We start from the raw sequence: 22,017 nt of genomic DNA on the forward strand, positions 1-22,017 counted from the left end.
CAGAACCTAGATCAGATGGTCCTGACTATGTATAACACTGACAGTAGCGTGTAGGAACAGGCACTGTATTCTGGAACATGCTGCTCCTGTTTTGAAATTTTGGACAACTTTTAAGAGAGGGTTTTTTTCTCCATAATCTTTCTGAGATAGAGTCAAACTTAAAAAAAGATGTTTTTTTCTTTTATTAAAGTACTGTTGATTTACAATGTTGTGTTAGTTTCTGGTGCACAGCATAGTGATTCAGTTATACATTTATTTATATATATATTCTTTTTCATTGTAAGTTATTACAAGATATTGAATATAGTTTCCTGTGCTATACAGTAGGACCTTGTTGTTTATCTATTTTATATATAGTATCAAAGACTTTTTTGATCTCAGTCCGGATTTTATCCTTGGTGGGCCCCTGGTTTCTCACTGAAGATAGCCAGCAGCAGATGCAAAGGGGAGACATTGCACAAAGGCAAGAGCAGGCGGTGTTTGGTACCCAGGAAGAGACAGAGGAGTGATCAATATACAGTTAGGGGTTTTTGCACATCTAATTTTTGTTATTCAGGAAGTACTGCTTCTTAGAAGAAAAGTACCACAATTAGTCAGGATCCAGTCAGGAAAATAGGGCCCACACCAGGTAGTAAAATAGAATGTGATATAGGAACCTGTTACAAAGGTCCTGAAATCTGAGGCCAACATGAATTTTTGCACATAGTGTCTTTAACGTGAGGCTGTTTCTTTCATTTAGGGAAGAATGTAGTAAAAACAGAACTTTTTCAGTTATTTCTTTCTTAGGACTATTATTTTCCCTGTATATTTTTGAAAATATGTTTAACACAGTTATTCTAAAACCCTTTCCTTATTTACTTTTCCTACTAATGCAACTCATACTCTTTAAAATATATAAAATATATATATTTAAAAAATATAAAAATTAACAATGCAGATTTTAGAAATAAAAAATGTTGGGGGGGGGACTTTAAAATACCAATTATTCTATACCCAGAGATAATACTTTCAAATTTTTGGTTGAAAAATTTATAGAAAAATCTGTATAGTGTCATATAGCTTGTTACTAGCTTTTTTCCCCAGTGAACTTATTTTGTTTTTTCCCTACTTCATTAAATATTCTTCAGAAATTTTCCCTTTGGTGGGTTCAATATATTCCAGTTCTAAATTTCTTTACCCTTTTATTGCTTTGGACATTGAGTTCATTTCCAGCTATGTTATTTCAAATAAAGCTAAAATGTAAAATTCTTATAAGCTTTTTCCTGCCTCTTTGATTATTTCCAAAACTAAAAGGAGTCCTACCTTCTTTTTGTCTCTTCTTAATTTGCAAGAGAAAAATCAGCTCTACTTGTGCCTTAAATGACATGGCTTCTTAAAAGTTAAAGAAAATTGTAACTTTAACATACAATTATATATAAAAATAATCAATTTCAGCAACCTCAGGCTTTCATGCCCCTTAATCCCCTCAATAGCCTCTTTGTTTTCTCTTTGTTTTCCTCTTAATGAACCTGATATTCTGCAGTATCATCGTTCAAGAAAAAGAATCTGATTTTTTCATATAGACTTTCTACTTTATTCAATACTCTAATTGGAGATAATATTATTTTCTACTATTTCAATAAACTATATTTCAGCTAAGTAATAAGCTTGGATATATATCCTTATACTTGATATTGTTTCTGTGGGAAAATGTATTCAGAGATCCAAATGCATATACATAAATGAACTTTAACAACACAATTTGCTTTTAAGTAAAGGACTTCTAGTATCTCAAAAAGTAAACCATATTAATTAACCTCATTTCATAATTCATATACTACCAAATAGCATTGTGCTTGAATATGTAATTCATCATCTGGTCAAATATGACAAACCATCTTTTCTAAGGAATATATGTGTCTGTGTGTGTGCATTAAATATTAGATATGGTAGATTCTTTGAAATCTAGGCATTGGAATTATTAGCATGACCCTTAAATTATATTGATCTCTAGAAGGAGACTATAAACTGTATCAGTGAAGGTCCTGAGCAAACTATATAAAATAGCGTAGTCACCTCTGTTGTTACTGTCCTTTTGTCCTGCTTTATTTTCTTTTTATAACATTTATCACCTGGCTTATAATATATTTATATGTTTTATATTTTTTGTATGCCATCCTTCACTAGACTGTAAGCACCAGAACAGGACATTTCTTTCATTCTCTGTTTTATTCACAGGTACATAGTATGCGCTCAATAAATGTCTTATATGAGTAAATGACTATTATGTGAATAAACTGTAAGATTCTTTGTTTCCCGATTTGATACGATAAAAAAAACATATGACAAAATATTGAAAAATTTGTAAAGAAGCCCAAGTTTAAAAACTTGCAAGTGTCATATTTTTATTAGCCTTTAAAATATTGAATGTGTCACATCTTGAGTTAAATCTATACAAAAAAGAAATATGAATCTCAAAGCCTATATAGAAAATACATATTTTTTCTTTCCAAGTGAACTAAAGAGTTTTGTTTTAAAAAATATGAGAGGGACATAATTCTTTAAACCAAGTAGCACTGCTAATGACTTTAGAAAGTGGTTGCCCTGAACTTCATTGAAAGTCACAAATATGTTTTTCATCTAATACAGACTTCACTTGCTTTATTCTTAATAAGTTAAACCTCCCACACCATAGAAATTATCCTTGGACAATGCATAACATGTAATTCAAAATTTCTGAAAATGAAGAATTCTCAACAATTCAAAGATAAACTGCTTAGTCTTGTTTTTTGGAGGAGCAAGGCTACAAAGAAATAATAATAAGATGACCAAGGTCAAACCTCGTCTGGCTCCCCACCCCCAACAATTCTTAGGCATTTGTCACAGTGTTTAACAGAAGTTCCCAAAGGTAAATGGGGGAATGGAATTAGAATAGATTCTAAACAAATATTTATTAAGATCCACAACTGTATTCATTGTTAGTAACTGGACCTCCAAAGCAGAGTAATGAATTTAAATACAAAATAGCAGGAGTAACTTTTTAATATTCATAAAAGGAACTACAAGTTGGGTTGGAAACAGTAGAGAAAGAATCATCAAAATCAGTCAGTCTTACAACCGAAGACTTTGTTTCATGCATCCCTGAGAGGTGAGCTTGTTAATGTACCAATGCCTGCACATTTCTATTATCCCTCTTTTCTCTCTTTTTCACTCTACCCTTCCCCTTCCAGACCCCTTCCATCTCTCTCAACACAGCCACACCACACACCGATGCACATGCTTATCTGTTTTTGGTATGAAGCTATTGTCTTAATTTTATTGTTGGCAAGTTATCTTTACTAATGGATCTAGTTACAATTATTTCATTAGAACAATTACAACAATAGCTGCCTATTAGCACAGAAAGGCATAGGAATTAAAAAAGTAATTCCCTTTTCTTTTTCTAAAGTACATACCTCTTAACAAAAGCAATTATTTTTGCCATTTCCTGCAGATATCAGAATGTTCGTATCACTAAAGAAGTAAGATTTTTTGTTTAGTTTGGCCTCTGGAAACACAAGGAAAGATATTTATATCAAAGACCAAAAAACCACCAAGAAATTTTACTCAACAATACTAATGCTAGCAAATCTATCCTAAGAAAATATTCTAAAATATGGAAAATTTTGAATGCAATTATTGCTGTAGGCAAAAAAACAAAACAAAACAAAACAAAACAAAAAAACAACTCTGGCTAAATCTAGCAAATAGGAGAATTTGTTGGAAAGAGAAATCACAAATTTGATGGCACATTTGTAAAATAGCTTCAGGAATAGACAGGAGCTAAGGAACAACACTAGAGTAGGTCCAAGGTACAGGAATTCCTAGAATCTCTTGTCAGTGTGCAACCACTGAAATTAGTCAGTTCCAACTACTTTTTCTTTCTTGATTTCAGTATGCTTAAGATTCAAAAAGAGAGAAGGCTGAATTAAATAAAATCAGAAATGAAAGGGGAGATATTACAACTGATATCACAGAAATAAAAATACTATGATAATTATATGTCAGCAAACTGGATAACCTAGAAGAAATGGATAAACTCCTAGAAACATGCAACCTACCAAGACTAAAACATGGTGAAACAGAAAATATAAACAGACTGATTAACTACTTAGGAGATTGAATTAGTAATCAAAAACTTCCCAATAAACAAATGTCAAAAAATTCACTGGTGAATTCTACCAAACATTCAAAGAATTAATATCAATCCTTCTCAAACTCATTTCATGAGGCCAGCATTACCTCAATATCAACATCAGACAGGATGACACAAGAAAAGAAAACTACAGGTCAATGTTATTGATGAACATAGATGCAAAAATCCTCAGAAAATATTAGCAAACTGAAAAATTCAACAATACATTTAAAGACTCATACATCGTGATCAAATAGGATTTTTTCCAGAGGTGCAAATATCATTCAACATCTGCAATGCAGTCAATGTGATATATACCACATTAACAAAATGAAGGGTAAAATCATATGATCATCTCAATAGATGCAGAAAAAGCATTTGACAAAATTCAATATCCATGTATAACAAAAACTCTTAACAAAGTAGGTATAGAGGGAACACACTCAAGATAATAAAGACCATACATGACAAGCTCACAGTTAACATCATACTCAATGGTGAAAAGCTAAAAGTCTTTCCTCTAAGATCAGAAACAAGACAAGGATGCCCACTGTCACCATTTTTTTCCAACATACTATTGGAAGCCCTATCCAGAGCAATTAGGTGAGGAAAAGAAATAAAAGGCATCCAAATTGGAAGGGAAGAAGTGAAACTGTCACTATTTACAGAAAACATAATATTATACATTAAAAAAAAAAAACCCTAAACACTCCATCAAAAAACTGTTAGCGCTAATAAACAAGTTCAGTAAAGTTGCAGGATAAAAAATCAATACACAAAAATTTGGTGTGTTTCTGTACACTAATAAGAAACTAACAAAAAGAGAAATAAAGAAAATCCCATTTACAATTATATCAAAAAGAATAAAATTCCTAGGAATAAATTTAACCAAAAAGGTGAAAGACCTAGATATTGAAAATTTTAAGACATTAATGAAAGAAATTGAAGAAGACACAAATAAATGGAAAGATAGTCCATGTTCATGGATTGGAAGAATCAATATTATTAAAATGTCTATACTACCCAAAGCAATCTGTAGATTCAATCTAATCCTTATCAAAATTCCAGTGACATTTTTCAGAGAAACAGAAGAAACAATCCTAAAATTTGTATGGAATCACAGAAAAACCTGAATAGCCAAAGCAATCTTGAAAAAGAAGAACAAAACAAGGGGCATCATGCACACTGATTTCAAACTATATTACGAAGCTACAGTAATCAAAATAGTATAGTACTAAGTGGGGAGAAAACCAGACACATAAATCAATGGGACAAAATAGAGATCTCAGAGATAGACCAACACATATATGGACCATTGACTTATGACAAAGGAGCAAGGATATACAATGGGGAAAGCACAGTGTCTTCCGTAAGTGTTGTTGGGAAAACTGGACAATCATATGCAAAAGAATGAAACTTGACCATTATCTCATACCATCATAAAAATTAACTCAAAATGGGTTGACGACATGAACATAAGACCTGAAACCATAAAACTCCTAGAATAAAACATACTTGATAAACCCCTTGACATAGATCTTGGCAATAATTTTTTTAAAAAAAAATCTGGCATCAAAAGCAAAAGCAACGAAAGCAAAAATAAATAAGTGGAACTACATCACACTAAAAAGCTTCTACACAGCAAAGGAAACGATTAACAAAATGAAAAGGCAACCTACTGACAGGGAGAAAATAATTGCAAATCATCTACCTAATAAGAAGCTAATATCTAGAAAATATAAAGAACTCATACAACTCAACAGCAAAAAAAAAAAAAAAAAAAAAATCTGATTAAAAAATAGGCAGAAGAGCTAAATTGACATTTTCCCAAAGAAGACATATAGATGGCCAATAGGTACATGAAAAGATGCTCCACATAGTTAATTATCAGGGAAATGCAAATCAAAACCACAATGAGATATCTCCTCACACCTGTTGGAATGGGTGTTATCAAAAGGCAAGCTATAACAAGTGTTACAAGGATGTGGAAAAAGGGGAACCCTCATGCACTGTTGGTAGCAATGTAAATTGATGTAGCCATTTTGGAAAACAGTTTGGAGTTTCCTCAAAAAACTAAAAATAGAACTAACATACAATATAGCAATTCCACTTCTGGGTATTTAGCTGAAGAAAATGAAAACACTAATTCAAAAAGATAAACAACTCTACCTTCATTGCAGCATTATTTACAATAGTTAACATGTGGGAACAACCCAACCATCCATTGATAGATGAATAGATAAAGAAGATGTTTATATATATATATATATATATATATACATACACACACACATACATATAAATATTATTCTGCCACAGAAAAATGAAAAAAAGAAATCTTGCCATTTGCAACAACATGGATGGACCATTAGGGTATTATCCTAAGTGAAATAAGTCAAACAGAGAGAGAGAAACATTGGTATGATCTCTCTTATATGTGGAATCTAAAAAACAAAGAAACAAAACAGCTCATAGATGCAGAGAACAGATTGATGGTTGCCAGAGGTGAGGGATAGGGACGGGAGAAATGGGTGAAGGGGGTCAAAAGGTAAAAAGAAATTGAAAAGAATTATTTGAGAAATAGCCAATAAAGTCTTCTTATTCTATTCATAAAATTTCTTTATTTTTATCAAAAGGAACATTATTAATTTAGACTTCCTATAGGTATTTAGATGTAGAAGAACATGATTTATAGACTAATTCTTTAAAACATACTTTTATAACTTTGAAGTACACACAATAGCTAGAATCCATCTAGGAGAGGATCACAGAAGACCCATTGCTTCATTAATGGATTAAGCTGCTTTGTGATGACAATTTAAAATTTTCATTTTTTCAACAAATGATTATTGAATTTTTTCCTATGGCCAGTTTCAGAGGTAACTGCCAACATATAATTGTTTTATAGAGGTGGTTGAAAAGATAAATATTATAAAATGCTTTTTGGAGGCAGGTTTATATGCTTAATTTCTAAAGTATATTTTTTTTTAAAAAAGGTAATATCAATATAAATTTAATTTCACTCTATGAATTATGATGGTTATGCAGTCTGAATTAGTAAAACCTCAGGTTCTCAAAAGTGTTACCGAGGTTATTCTTGGTACAGGAATACCTTGTTTTATATATTACACTTTGCTTTGTTGTGCTTCAAATATAACTGTGGCAAACCTGTGTCAAGCAAGTCTATTGGCAACAGCATTTGCTAACTTTGTTTCTCTGTGTCTCATTTTGGTAAATCTCGTAATATTTCAAACTTTTTCATTATTATTATACTTGTTATAGCGATCTATGATCAGTGATCTTTGATATTACTACGGTAATTGTTTGGAGCAGGGGGCACCATAAACCACACTCATAAAGATGGCAAACTTAATAAATGTGTATTCTGACTGTTCCACCGACTGTCCATTCCTTTGTCTCTCTTCCTCTCTACTGGCGTCCTTATTCCCTGAGACACAACAGCATTGAAACTAGGCCAATTAATAACCCTACAATCGCCTCTAAGTGTTCAAATGAAAGGAAGAGTCCACACTGCTCACTTTAAATAAAAAGCTAGAAGTGATTAAGCTTAGTTAGGAAGGCACGTAGAAAGCCAAGACAGGCCAAGAGCTAGGCCCCTTGCGCTATATGGTTAGCCACATTGTGAACACAAGGGAGGCTTTCTTGAAGGACTACTCCTGTGAACACACAAATGATAAGAAAGCTGATACGGAGAAAGTTTTAGTGGTCTGAATAGAAGATCAAACCAGCCACAACATTCCATTAAGCTACAGCCTAATCCAGAGCAAGACCCTAACTAGGCTGAGAGAGGTCAGGAAGCTGCAGAAGAAAAGGTTTGATGCAAGCAGAGGTTGGTTCACGATGTTTAAGGAAAGAGGCAGGCTGGCTGACTCTGGCTGGTTATCAACAAGGGGCAAAAAACACCACCCTGTTGAAAACAGGACATTTTCTCTTATCCCGCAGCTGGCTCCTCGGTTCCAAGGACACAGCCACACAACAGGATGTTTTATGTTCCACGACTGCCGCATCAATCCCAAGGACGTACCCCTCTATCTCTTTCTTTGTTCTCTTTTTCCTGCGAAAGTTTCTATTTTAGGGCTGAGCTCCACGGGAGGAAAGAGCCAATAACAGAAGATGACTGGTATGAAGGGAAAATACTGCAAACCTTTATCAGTAAACAAAGAATGCTGAAGCCATCAAGTCATCAGTGGCTGCCCCCCCCCCCCCCCCCCCCGCAAATGAAGACAAGCCTGCAGCCTGGCCTCCAGCCACCCATAATGGTGCAACCTGAGGGGACTCAGAATAAGAAAGGACAGGATACTGGTCCTAGATAGCTAGATGCTTGTCAAAGGAATGAATTCAATAAGCCCATACGCCCATACGTTTTCTCCCTCCCATACACAGAAAAACGCTAAATTCTTTAATTTGGCATGTCTGGTTTTCTTCAGTTAATTAAAAATAATCTTTTAATGTTCCAACTATCTGGTCTTTGTTGTAAAACTCCTATATATCCTGGCTCCTCCCCTACCTCTTTGGAGCAGTCCCTCAGAGTGATCTGGGAGGCTGTTATCCAGGGCTCAAAGAGGTTTGGGCCCTCAGAAATGCCTGCCAAATAAAACACAACTCAACTTTTTGGCTGTGCGTTTATTTCAGTCAACACTGGCACCACTGGAATGAAGACAACGATAGCAGAGCCTTCAATAAAAAAGACTCCACACCCCTATTGAAGATAACCTCATTGTGTAGCCTGAATGTTGTCAGTGATCCTGCTGCTGCTCATCCTTTGGATGTTACTGATTACACTCCAAAATCGTGTGACACTTTAACTCAAGCAGCTCCACTTAAAAATAATTACTAAAATTATAAATTAAAATACACAATTGTTTCATGAGAAGAGGAAATGTTTTCAGACACTATGGTATCTATAAAATAGATTTTATCTAAACTGGCAATTGCATTTAAATATAAAAGGCATGAATCCTGCTATAAAAAGTAACATCAAAAGTACAATCTTGATTTCTTCTCATAAATTTTGGGATCTTGAATGCAAACAATGGTCATATGTTGCAGGAAATAGATCTTAGAAGTTAAGGTAAATTTGCTTTTCCAACTTCCTGACTGATTGCTGGACTGGAACACCTCTCCTCTCTCTCTCTCTCTCTCTCTCTCTCTCTCTCACACACACACACACACACACACAAGTAAAAACATTTTGGATACATTTAACTTAAAAATTTTAGAAAATGTGATAGGAAATTGTTAGTGGGTTAGCAATATACATTTCATGTCTTCAGAGATTCAAAGTGGGAAGACCCAATAGGCAGCTCTGTTCATTAAGAAAATAGTGGGATGTGACTCGATGAGGTAAAAAGCTTTGATTTACCGCACTTAAGTTCCATTTAGGGATACTTGTACAGCTGTAAAGTGCCTTTTGTGGATGTAGTTAGTCTATTTGATTTGTTACCATTTCTCTATAGGAATAAAGATAACATAAAGGGAGTCTCTGAAGAGGTATTAGAGACTTCAGTACTAGCCAACCATCTTTCTAATTATCCTTTTTCTCTTCTCTGTATTTAGACCACTTAATTCATTTAGAGTCCCCACTGAAACTCCCGCACACCCTCTACTGTGAGCCATCTGTGGAAAGACTTCCTCTATACAACCCATTTTGCATGATATAATGAAAGGGCTGAGCAGAAGGGATTTGTTAGGCATAATTTACATCTACTGCATAGTCAAACCTTAATTATTTAGTGGCTGATTGTCCATTTAGGGGATTATAAAAAGCATTTTGTTTCTACTCTGTCTCGCTGTTGCTAACCGTTTAGCCATTTCACTAATTATTGGCATGTCTCTTAAGAGTGATCTGGGGATACAGTAAAGCTGAGAATCACATTGTGATCCATCATTTTGCTACTTCTTAGAAGATCTAATAAAATCTTTAATGACTCAGGGGATTGAAGCTTGTGTGTAAATCAGTGGACTTTGATGTTTTCATTATCCGTGTTATTCTCTGTCTCCTGAGAACAATTAAAAGTTTTCTTTCTATATGTTGAAAACCTTAAGAATAAGAACAGGTATCTTAGTGGGTATCTTAGTTTATTCAGGCTGCTGTAACAAAATACCACAGACTGGGTGGCTTATGAAGGCTGGAAGCCTGGAAATTCTGGAAGCTGGAAGTCCAAGATCAGGGTGCCAGCTCTCTCTGGATTGGAGACATCTCTCATTGTATCCTCCTGTGGCAGAAGGGGCTAAGGAGCTCAGAAAGATCTCTTACAAAGGCACTAATTCCACTCATGACAGCTCCACCCTAATGACCTCATCAACTCCAAAATGCCCCTCCTACTAATACCATCACCTTTGTGGGATAGGATTTCAACATATGAGTTTTGTGGGAATGCAAACTTTCAGACCATAGCAACATAGTTATGCACATTTAAAATTTTAATGAGTATTGCTATATTGTCCTATAAGAAAGCTTTACCAATTTACACTTCCCATAAATGGTGTATGAGAGTGATTTTCCTCTCTAAACTTTTCCAAACAACACTATATTTTTTCCCAAGAAGACAGGTGAAATGATCTTTAACTGTTGAATCTTTCAGGTAATATATTTTTCAGAATACTTACATAAATGCACAAAGACATTTCCATTTAAAGGGATAAAATATATAGTAGAGAAGTTTGGGCAGGGGGAATGTTAGAGGGAGAGGAATATTAAATAAGGTAAATTTATTTTATTTTGTTTTTTAAACTATGGAATGCATCACAAATTTACATGTCATCCCTGTGCAGGGGCTTATGCTAATCTTTTCTGTATTATTTCAATTTTAGTATATGTGCTGCCATTTCAGTGATAGAAAATGTTTCCTTAGAGATGCATTTTACGTTAAAATTTTCTTTCAGAAGTTGAAAAATCAAGTGAAGAACTATAATTTCACATTGTTACAAATATTTAATATGAATATATAAGCTTACATTAAGTTATACTGTCATTTTAATATAAAATGCCACTAGTAGTTAATTCAGTAAAAACCATCCAGTTATATAACAGGATTATAAACTAACTGGAAAATTAGATAAAGGCTACTTGCTATTTTGTAAAATGAGTGAAAGGAATATTTCACAAGCTCACCGATATTCATACTAACAGTAGCATTTTCTTTCACCATCTAGATGCTTTTTCTCTGAATCATTTCCTTATTATAATTGTTTATAACAGACGACATTTGGAAATGGTCAAAATATTCAGCAAGAGGGCAATGTAACTGAATACCATGGAGCCATTAAAATGGAGGTTTCAAAGAAATTTTAATGGCAAGGAAAAGACTCTATGATATAATGAACATAAAAGTCAGAACAAACTGGAAGTACAAGGTGACTTCAACTTAGTATGCCCATGCACGACTGGAAAGAGAGAAGCTAGAGAGCATGAAGGAGAGAGAGGTAGAAAGGAAGGAAAGAAGGAAGGCAGGCATCTATAAAGCCTAGAAAAAAGACTGGAAGGAAATCAAGTCGACAGAATGTTAACAAAATTATCTGTGAGCGATGGCATAGAATAATTTTAATTATCTAAATTTTTCTTTATTTTTTGATATTTTCTATAATGTTAGTAATTTTTATTAGCAAAATTCCCTCCCTATTTTCTGTGTATTTTTTACACCTATATTTATGCACACTCATCAGCATATACTACAGCACTTTGATCATGTCATCTCTTCCACAAAACTAGGATTTCCTTGAGGAAGAAAAGCTTTTTTATTTATCTTTATACTCCCAGCACATAGTGCTTGACAAATGTTTCTTAAATTTTAACCCTTCAGAAACAGTGAAAAAAACTCACAATGCAATGAACACCTGTCAGAGTACTCATCCCCTGGTTCAAGTGTTAACATTTGCCACATTTCTTTTATCTATCTATCTGTCTATCTATCTTTCTATATCATTGCTGAAGTCATGACATGTCACCCTCACAGAACACAAACACTCTTCTACACAAACACAATACCATTATCACAATGAAGAAATATAATACTATATAATAACATTCTATTCAAATTTCCCTAATTGCCTAAATAATATTTACAGCTTTTTTTTGTTTAATCCAGGACCCAAACAAGGATCAGGCATTGCATTTAGGTGATAGATTTCTCTAGCCTCTTTTACTCTAGGAATGTTCTGGGTTTTTTTCTTTGACTTTCATGACCAATATTTTTTAAGCATCCAGGATTGGTCCACAATTTCAATTATTCTGTTTCCTCAAGATTAGAGGCAGTCAAAATATTTTCAACAGAAATATTTAAAAAGAGGATACGTCTTTCTCAAATACATCACATAAGAAGGCACATAATATCAATTTGTCCCATTATATTTGTTATTTTCTAATGTATGTTTTTACAGTTTTGTAACTCCTTCCAACTGCCGTCATGGCTGTATCTCACAAATTTGGATAAGCAAACTCATTTCATTCAGTTCTAAATATCAACTTCCATTGTCACTTCTTTAACCTGTAAATTACAGAGATACGTGATTTGACATTCCAAACAAATTTTCCGGTTTTTAAAATTATTTTTTAGACTTCATATTTTGAAATAATTGGAATTACTGGAAATTTATCTAACAGTTTCAGAAACAAGGCTCCATACACCCATAGTTTTGAGCCCTTCCTTGCTGTCTGGCACATCCAAGTATTTAAAGCTTGTACTTTCCCCTAATCTTAACCTGAAAATACACAGTATGCCAAGGATCTTGGCCCCTTTTATAATGGGATTTAAAAAACAAGATCTGGGCACTATGTGTTTTCTTCTTTGTGGTTTTAAATGAGTATAATGAGGCAGCCTAAGAGGGAGATGAGTGCCTGAATTTCTAAGTGAAAGCACAGGGTTCTGATTTGGACCAGCTCCGTTACTAGATGTTTAACCCAGGGGCATTTTCCTCTCTGAGACTTGGTTTCCTTATCTTTAAAATAATAGCAACAACAAAAACAATAACCATAACAAAGAAGTGAAGGATAATGGTATATGATTATTGTAATCTCATAGGTACTGCTCTAAATTCTTATATAGATACATTTAATTTTCACAATTGTTATTATATCCATTTTAAAGATGAAATAATGAGGATCATAATAAAATATTCACATCAAGAGGTTATGAGGATCAAATAAAATGAAATATGTGAAAGTCCTAGGTAAAAAGCACTATATATGTATATGATAGATATGTATGTGTATATTTATACAGTTGACCCTTGAAAGAAATGGATTTGAACTTAATCCACTTACATGTGGATTTTTTTTTTTCAGTAGTAAATACTACAGTACTACACGATCTGAGGTTGCTTGAATCTGGGTATGAGAAACTTCGGATTCAGAGAATAGCATATTTGGACGGCTAACAATAAATTATACAGATTTTGGACTTAACTGCTATGTTGTTCAAGGGTCAACTGTATATGATTACATGTAATCAATTATTTATTGATTCAATCAGTGAACATCTATCTATTCAGTATCTACTAAGTACCATATGCTACATTTATGCTAAGTATAAAATAAAACAATATATGTGTTGTTTATTTACATACATATTCATATGTTTTTACCCCACAGAAAATTTCTTTTAAAGTGCTGCACAATAGAAATACAATGTAAGTCACATCTGTTATTTTAAATTTCCTAGTAGCCATAGTAAAAAGGCTTTATTAAAGGTGAAATTAGTTTTCATTATGTATTTTATTTTATGCAATGTGTCAAAAATATTATCATTCTTACATGTAAATGGGGAACAATTATTAATGATATATTTTACACTTTTTTATATTAAGTCACAAAATCCATTGTGTATTTTATTCCTTCTTTTTTTTTAACATTTTTTATTGATTTATAATCATTTTACAATGTTGTGTCAAATTCCAATGCATTGTGTATTTTATGCTTAGCATATCTCAATCACAACAAGCCACATCTCATCCGTTGAACATCTCAGGTCTAAAGTAATATACAGAAAACTGGTTGGGAGATGAGAGAGAGAGAGAGATTTACCTTTTACTATATATCCTTTTGTACTTTTGATTTTTACATTCTGTGTACCTGTTGCCTATGCAAAGAGATTTGAAAAAGTAAATTAATAAAGTAAAAACGTCATGTTTTTATCTATGCATGTGCGTGAATTCTTCCACGTCAATGATTTTCAAGTGGGGGTGATTCCTCCCCCAATCCAGGGGACATTTGGCAATGCTGGGGATACTTTGGGTAGGTGGGTGAGGACCACTGGCATCTAGTGAGTAGATGTCAAGAATGCTGTTATTTATCCTACAATGTATAGCCCAGCTCCCCCCAATCCACTAATTAAGAATTATATGACCCAAAATGTCAATAGTGCTGAAGTTGAGAAACTTTGTTCTTGTGTATGTTTTAAAATGTAAAAATTTGTCTCTACTTCTTAGTAGGTATTCTCATGGTCCTGGGTGTACAAAGAGGGATCGCACCCAGCACCTGCATCCTGATAGCTTACAGTCTAGTGAGGAAGAGAGATGTAAGTAAGTACTTGCAGGAATGTGCTAAGTTCTAGAGCAGAGTAGAAACAAAGCATTAAGCAAGAACTAAAATAACTGTAAACATACACCTGCACTGCAGTGTTCATAGCAGCACTATTTACAATAGCCAAGACATGGAAACAGCCTAAATGCCCATCAACAGATGACTGGATAAAGAAGATGTGGTGTATTTATACAATGGAATACTATTCAGCCATAAAAACTGACAACATAACACTATTTGCAGCAACATGGATGTTCCTTGAGAATGTCATTCTAAGTGAAGTAAGCCAGAAAAAGAAAGAAAAATACCATATGAGGTCGCTCATATGTGGAATCTAAAAAAAAAGGAACATAAATACAAAATAGAAATAGACTCATAGACATAGAATACAAACTTGTTGTTGCCAAGGGGGAGGGGGGTGAGAAGGGATAGACTGGGAGTTCAAAATTTGTAGATACTGACAGGCCTATGTAGAATAGATAAACAAGATTATACTGTATAGCACAAGGAAATATATACAAGATCTCGTGGTAGCTCACAGAGAAAAAAAATGTGACAATGAATATATGTATGATCATGTATAACTGAAAAATTGTGCTCTACACTGGAATTTGACACAACATTGTAAAATTACTATAACTCATTAAAAAATGTTAAAAAAAAAAACTGTAAACATGCTCATTAACTAGAAAGCCACTTGTTTGAAACGTCAATTTGAATTGAATAGTTGGAATTGAAACATCAACTTCAGAAGTTATTTTTGACCAAATCCTCTAGGTTGAGAATGGAGCATTTTATTCAAAGGCTTTAATGTCCCTGTATGCCAATCTACTGTCAATAAAAGATGTCTGAGAGGAGCCCTTAATTTGGTAATAACATCTGTTACTCTATTTCTGTGCTTAGTAACACATTTTAGAACTTTAAATGGACTCTGACATATTTTAAAAAGAATGTGTAAGTCATGACTAATATCGTTGCTGAGAGAGATGGCTATATTTTATAAGAACAACAGTCCAAGGGATTACCATGTTTTGCATATTTTCTCCCACAAATGTCTCTGTTTTTCTGAGAGGCTCACGAGTTCAACCATATTTCATCACCAATCAACGAAACCAGAAAAAGCTCAGACTCTGAAATCTGTTGTCTTTGTTTAGGTTGTTTTAGAACCTCAGTGCTCTCATATTTTTGCTTTGGTTTAGTTTTTCACTGGTGAGCTCATGAGTACTGTACACATCTGTTTAAAGGTCAGAAGTAATCTCATGTCCTCACTGCAAGTTGCCTACACAGAGGAAGGCAGCTCAGGGCAGTGGTTGAAGCCCAAGCCCTTTGGCAGCTGGGAAGATCCAGGTTCAAGTCCTGGCCTCGCCTCTTATGGTGCAGCATATCACTTAACTCCACCAAACCTCAGTATCCTCACATAAAATGTCAATCTTGCAAGGGTTGCAGGATTGATTAAATGAGAGGACACATTAAGTTCATTTATCCTTGCTAGGAATTAATCAAGTGATGGGAACTGTTTTATCCAAATGGCGCAAAACAACAAGCAGACCTTTAAGCCACCGGTCAGAATAGAGCTCATGTGATTTCTCCACTAGAATTTATTTATGTATTTATGATCATCATTTTTCTTAGAAAACAAGTGATTCCTGATCTTTTTATTTGACATCTTAATTAAATGATGAAATTTGAGAACTGTTTTGGCACTCTCGGTTGAATTATTTCACATTTATATACATTATTCATTTCCTACCACATTTCACCACTGTGCTGTTAGAACACTGAACCAGCTCTTGTCTTATGATGTCTATGCCTCTTCCCGGCTAAGTTCACTTTGTCTACTTAAAACGCAACTTTTTTTTTGAAGATTTCCCTTGTGCCCTCATTATCTCACTAACCCTCACTAAATAGTAACCCAAATCTCTTTAGCAACAAGCCCATCCTCAACAGCTCAAGGAAATACGCTGCCGTTCTACAGACTTCATTTAGAGACAGAGACAAAGGCTTCTCGTTAATTGTTAGTTTCAACAAAGTGGTTGCAACGTTACTAAGGTAAAAAAAAAAATGCAGCTGCATTTTTTCATGCTTTCTAGAAAAGTTGAGATAAAATCTTATGATCAGACCACACATATTTTATAATTTAAATTTCAAAGAGGTTTTGTTTGATTCAGAAAGCCGAAATTGTAAATTTCATTTTGTTCCTACAAAAAGCTATATTGTAATCAATTATTTTCGTAGAAAATCTTACATTTCTCTTCTACTATGTCAAAATATCCACTGCATGCCTAACTAAAAGATGCAATTGTTTTGTTAATCTTTTAATGTGTTGATATTTTATACTACCCTACTTTAGTGATGGCAAAAACTTAATGAACGGATTAGAGATTAAAGTTAAATAACAAAGAATACAGGTAATTTCATTGCTTTTCTTTATTATGATCGATACTAATAATGATAATATGAATAGAGTAGAGCACAAATAAAAGGCAAACTAATTCTTTAATAGCCTAGTGACTTGAGACTGATAATTAAGGGTCTAATCCGTCAGGGGAGATGAGGAAAACTCCAAGGTTCATAGGTTTTGCATAGAGAGGGAGGGCTTGGTTTCTGTCTTCCCCTTTGCCCCACAGAGGGAAGATGAGATCCAGGCTCCTTTCACTTGCCTTCCTTCTGTTTTTCCCTTTATTCCATGCCTGAGGGGAAAATTTCAGAGCTGGTATGTCCATTACACGTTCACCAGATTTCAAAAGAGGGATTTTTCTCCCCCAGTGGTAGAGCACGTACAGGAACAAGGAAAATCCAAATGGAGCAGGGGAACAATTTCAGGCTGAGTAAGCTCCATAGAAAAGAAGTATCACCGAAATGGGCGTGGGAAGAGACAAAGAGAGCATTCAAGGGGAAAGCGGCTGAAAACAACGAGGGGAGAACCATTGAATGTAGATGTTTAGAAATCACCATAGAAAATCTAAAGCATCAAGTGGATCATTTTATTTTTTTCCCAGAAGAATGCGCTGGAGTCGATTCTTCATTCTTCAGTTCGGAAAGCTGTGAGAGAAAACTGTTGGCCACGTACCCAGAAGCACTGGAGCTGCTGAGCAAGCTGCTCTTTAAAAGCGTCTGACTCAGCCTGTTACTCACCTTCACTTCTTAGCTGGTCTTGAATGTTAACCTCTTCTCTCATTCCTTTGGGTGACACACCAAAGTGGATGGTTACCTTACAAAGCTACAATTAAGACTACTGGAGGTAGAGGAGAGGCCCTGAGGGTTCTTTTAGTCTAGCACAAAGGAATTTACCAAATCAACTGCTGGCAAACACCAAGAGCCTGAGATTGTCCTGAGACAGTGTTTGTGATAAGGGAGCTGCAGGGAGAGGAAAGTTTGCAGCCCAGAGGGTGTACTCCTGCAGCCATTGTTCTGGGCATGAATAGCTGAAAACCGCCACACCTAGGAAAGCAGACTCAAGATCCCATTTAAAAGGCGCACTCCTATAAGGGCGGGAGGGTGCCCAAAGTGAAGAATATGGAAAAGCAAGAAGTGCAGGGCTTATTGATTTCTTTTTGACTTACCTATTTTACATAGGGCTTACCTTAGTTTGATGTTAGTCAACAGCCCAGATTGGAATGGGACTGGATGTGACACAGGAAAAATGGGGTGAGAGAGGATGGCCATGTCCCAGTTCCCAGGCAAGTGCAGGGTAGGCCCCACCAAATGAAGGTCCTTGGCTTTGCACAGGAAAGAATTCAAGACGAGCCATAGTAGAGTGAAGGCGGCTCTATTCAGAGAGATGCACATTCCACAGAATGTGGGCTATCTCAAAAGGCAAGAGAAAGGCCAAGGAGATACACATTCCATGGGCAGAAGGAGGGTCGTCTCACTCAGAAGAGAGAGCAGCAGCCTCAGAGCATGGGATCGGTTGATTAATTGGTAAGATTTAGCTAGGTGGGGAAGAAGATAAAGGCAGTCATTGATTCATTCATTTATGCCTTCAAGAAATTATTTGTGGGGGGTGGGGGGTGGCTCAGTGGTAGTGTTAGAGCAGGCACATAGTTAGATATGAGCAGAGAAAGGGGGACACAGATCAAATGGCAGGGATTGGGCAGAAAGGACGAGCACAAGCCAAATGCAGGAAACCATACATTATGTAAGCACCAGGGAGTCTCTGGGCAAAGAAAAGCAGGAAACTTTGAGCTGATAAGTGGTCATATATTTCGAGGTGATAAGTGGTCTGGAGACCGACAAAGAAAGGTGAGAAAAGGCAGGAATTTCCAGTGTATGAATGTAACCTTTTGCTCATTATGCCGTCATTTCAATAAAATTAGCCTTGCAGATTAGAAGTACCCATTATGCAGCGACACCATGACACTTCCTATCCAGACTAAATAAGGACAAAAATCCTTCCTCCCTTTGGGAAGGTGGAGTTGGGGTGATAATCAGGGAATATGACCCCAAACCCTTCCCTCCCCAATGAATATTCCGCCCATTCATTTTTACACCCTGCGTAACTAACTTGCCAAAGAAACACAGGGCATCTGTTCACCTGAACCTGCCTGCTCTCCCCTTGAGAGTGAACTATCCATCCTTTAATAAATTCTCACTTTACTTTTTTAACCACTATGTCTTGTTTCTGAATTCTTTCTGAGACTGGGACCAGACAAGAACCTGGAACACCAGTTGCATCTACTGGCAACGGTAGAGTGTGTGCTTAGCAGGCATGAGGTCCTGGGTTCAATTCCCAGCACCTCCACCAAAATAAATAAGTTAATAAATAAAATATTTAAAGGAAAAAAAAACCCAGAAGTTATTTGTGAAGTCTCTACGCGCAGGCGCTCTTCCAAACAGCAGGGTTTGTGGGGACAACAAAAGTGACAAGATTCTTGCCCTAATGGCGCTTACCTTCCCGAGTGTGGAGTCAGACAACAAACATAGTAAAAGACAAAGATCATTTCCGATAGCAGTAGGTGCTATGAAGGAACGAGAAAAATTTAACGGGCTAGAGAGTGACTTAGGGGGAGGTTTGATGGCACGTGTTTTCAGTAGGGAGTGGAGAGACTTACCTGGGGATGTGATATTTGACTGAGATTTAGGTGTTGAAGAGCTGGCCCTGTGAAGAGCCACAGAAGGGACATTCTCTGAAGGGGGAGTAGCAAGTACAAGAGGCTTGTAAGAGCAATGAACTGGATACATTGGAAGGACGGTAACAACAACAATGAAAACACAGTGCCAAACACAGGGGCCAAAGAAAGTAAACAAAGGACAAAAAGTCCAAGACAAAGTCAGCAGGATAGGCCACACGGAAACAGTTTCTTTGAAATGCAAAGAGAATTTAAAAGGAAGATTAAAGTAGAGGACAATTTTGGTCTGGAGAAGATTCAGAAAAAGTCAGAATCCCTTACACCAGCACTGTTCTATGAGGGTCTAGAGGAAAGAGGGCAAGCCTGGGTATAGAGCCCCCATAAGGTAAAGACAAGAGCTAAAAACTGGGTGACACTCAGGGTCAGCAAACTTTGGTTTAGAAATTTGTGCTCCAGAAGAAAAGGCAAAACCCTTACTGCCACTGTTGGCAGTACGTAGGGAATCCCAGCGATCAACCCAAACTACAGTGTTGTCGGTGCCACAGTTGGTATCTGAAACCCAGAGGAAAATGGAGATGATTACCACAGATACAGCCATTAAGCAACAGCTAAAACTACATAGAGAAAATTTAATAGCCGAAGTGTTTTATATTTTTAATAAAGTAAAAATGTTAAAACTCCTGTGTGAGAACTTGAAAAATCATCAGAGCACAATTTAGTCCTTAGAGGTAATATTTCATTTGTTTTATGTTTCAAAGGCTTGACAACACTTTAATCTGGTCTGAATTCCTTTGTCTACCAATTTAAAAGGCAAAGAAAGTTCACTGCCTTCCCAAAGAAGCGGAGATTTTAATTAAGTTCACATTATTTGCTGGACTTCACATACACACTGGGTGAGATTTTTTTTTTTTAAGGTTAGTGAGCTCTTGAGGGTCTGTAACTTTTCCTGACCAGTTCTACTGCGGTCTGGATTGTGAAACTGTCTTGACTCAACATGCTCTGGGAGGGAAAAAACTGTTAGTCCTTTAATAATATTGAACAAACCTTGAGCTTAGACAAAGGGGAAGAAATGAAACAGAAAACATACTATCTGTTGAGTGTCCATGAAGTAGCCAACACAGCATTTTTCACGTCCCTGCACAACGTCACTTCGAGGTGGCATTGTCACCCCCAGATGCAATTCAGAGAGAAACTAGCAAAGGTCTGGGCTGTTAAATGGCTGACAAGAATTTGTATAATGTCCATTGGTTCACAGTCTACATTGCCCACAGGACAACACAGTATCTCTTTATTTAGATGTTAACAGTGACAATACAAAGAATTTATTTACTAATGCTAGGAAAAAATTAGTAAATTCAGCATATAAATGGTTACCTTAATTGTAACACCCACCTCCTTTTCCAATGGAAAAGTTACCTGTTAGACATTTGCAGAGTTGGTGATGGAGAAAGAGAGGAGAATAAAATGGACGGCAGGTAGGCAGAGCCTGCATGGAAGCCGTGGAAACAGTATCCATCAGAGGGTGAGGAAAGGGAATTTCTTCCAATCCCTCTGGCCTGTTATTATTCAGCAATTCATACAGAAACCTAAGGTGAGCACCTCAAAATTTTCAGAAACCAGCCATCTGTTTTTCCTTTCTTCACGACAAAATAAGTACAGAAGTGTAGGAGTTCTTTCAGGTGACATTTTTGTTTATGGATGAATATTTTCCCTTGGCAGAAGATTGCTATGCTTGCTCTTAAGTATCTAACCACTTGAGATCAGAGAGCCTTGTGTTTACTCAGCAGGCTGAGTCTAACTGTTACTGAACCCGTGACTTCACTAAACCATGTCTAAACTTCTCTGCCCTACCCTCTTCTCAGAAGACAGCCTAGTGACCTAGTCTGGGACCAAATACAATTGAAAGTAGTAGAGAAAAGCCAACGTTCTTTTCATATTCCTTCATCTGAGCTTTAGAGGTCCTTTCTTGTACTTGTTTTTTTAATAATAATATTAATAGCCATCATTTATCCAGAACTTCCTGTACAGCAGGTATTTGCTGTTATTGCATTATTTTATTTATTCATCAAACAATGATTGCCCTGAGGCAAGTATTAGTTATCTTCATTTTATAGTTGAAGAAACTGAGCCAAAAGAAGTAAGTGACTTGCCTTACGTGATAAGTACATAACTTCTTCAAAAAACGTTTCTGTTAATGAACAGCAGTTTTCAAATAACTATTTTTACTATTTTCAAGAAGAGCAGTTTATGAACTA

At 35.6% G+C, this 22,017-nt stretch overlaps 1 long non-coding RNA gene and 1 other non-coding gene across 2 annotated transcripts in view; both read right to left on the reverse strand.

Annotated features, from left to right (window-relative positions):
- LOC135319010 (uncharacterized) overlaps positions 1-22,017 on the reverse strand; it is a 51,240-nt gene that overhangs the window by 15,746 nt on the left and 13,477 nt on the right. The gene's annotated exons all lie outside the window — the stretch shown is intronic.
- LOC116149170 (U6 spliceosomal RNA) lies at positions 10,904-11,007 on the reverse strand. Its single transcript, XR_004132807.1, has one exon. It is a non-coding gene; the product is annotated as a U6 spliceosomal RNA (small nuclear RNA).

Source organism: Camelus dromedarius, chromosome 1 (genome assembly GCF_036321535.1).
Source record: "Camelus dromedarius isolate mCamDro1 chromosome 1, mCamDro1.pat, whole genome shotgun sequence".
Classification (NCBI taxonomy): Eukaryota; Metazoa; Chordata; class Mammalia; order Artiodactyla; family Camelidae; genus Camelus; species Camelus dromedarius.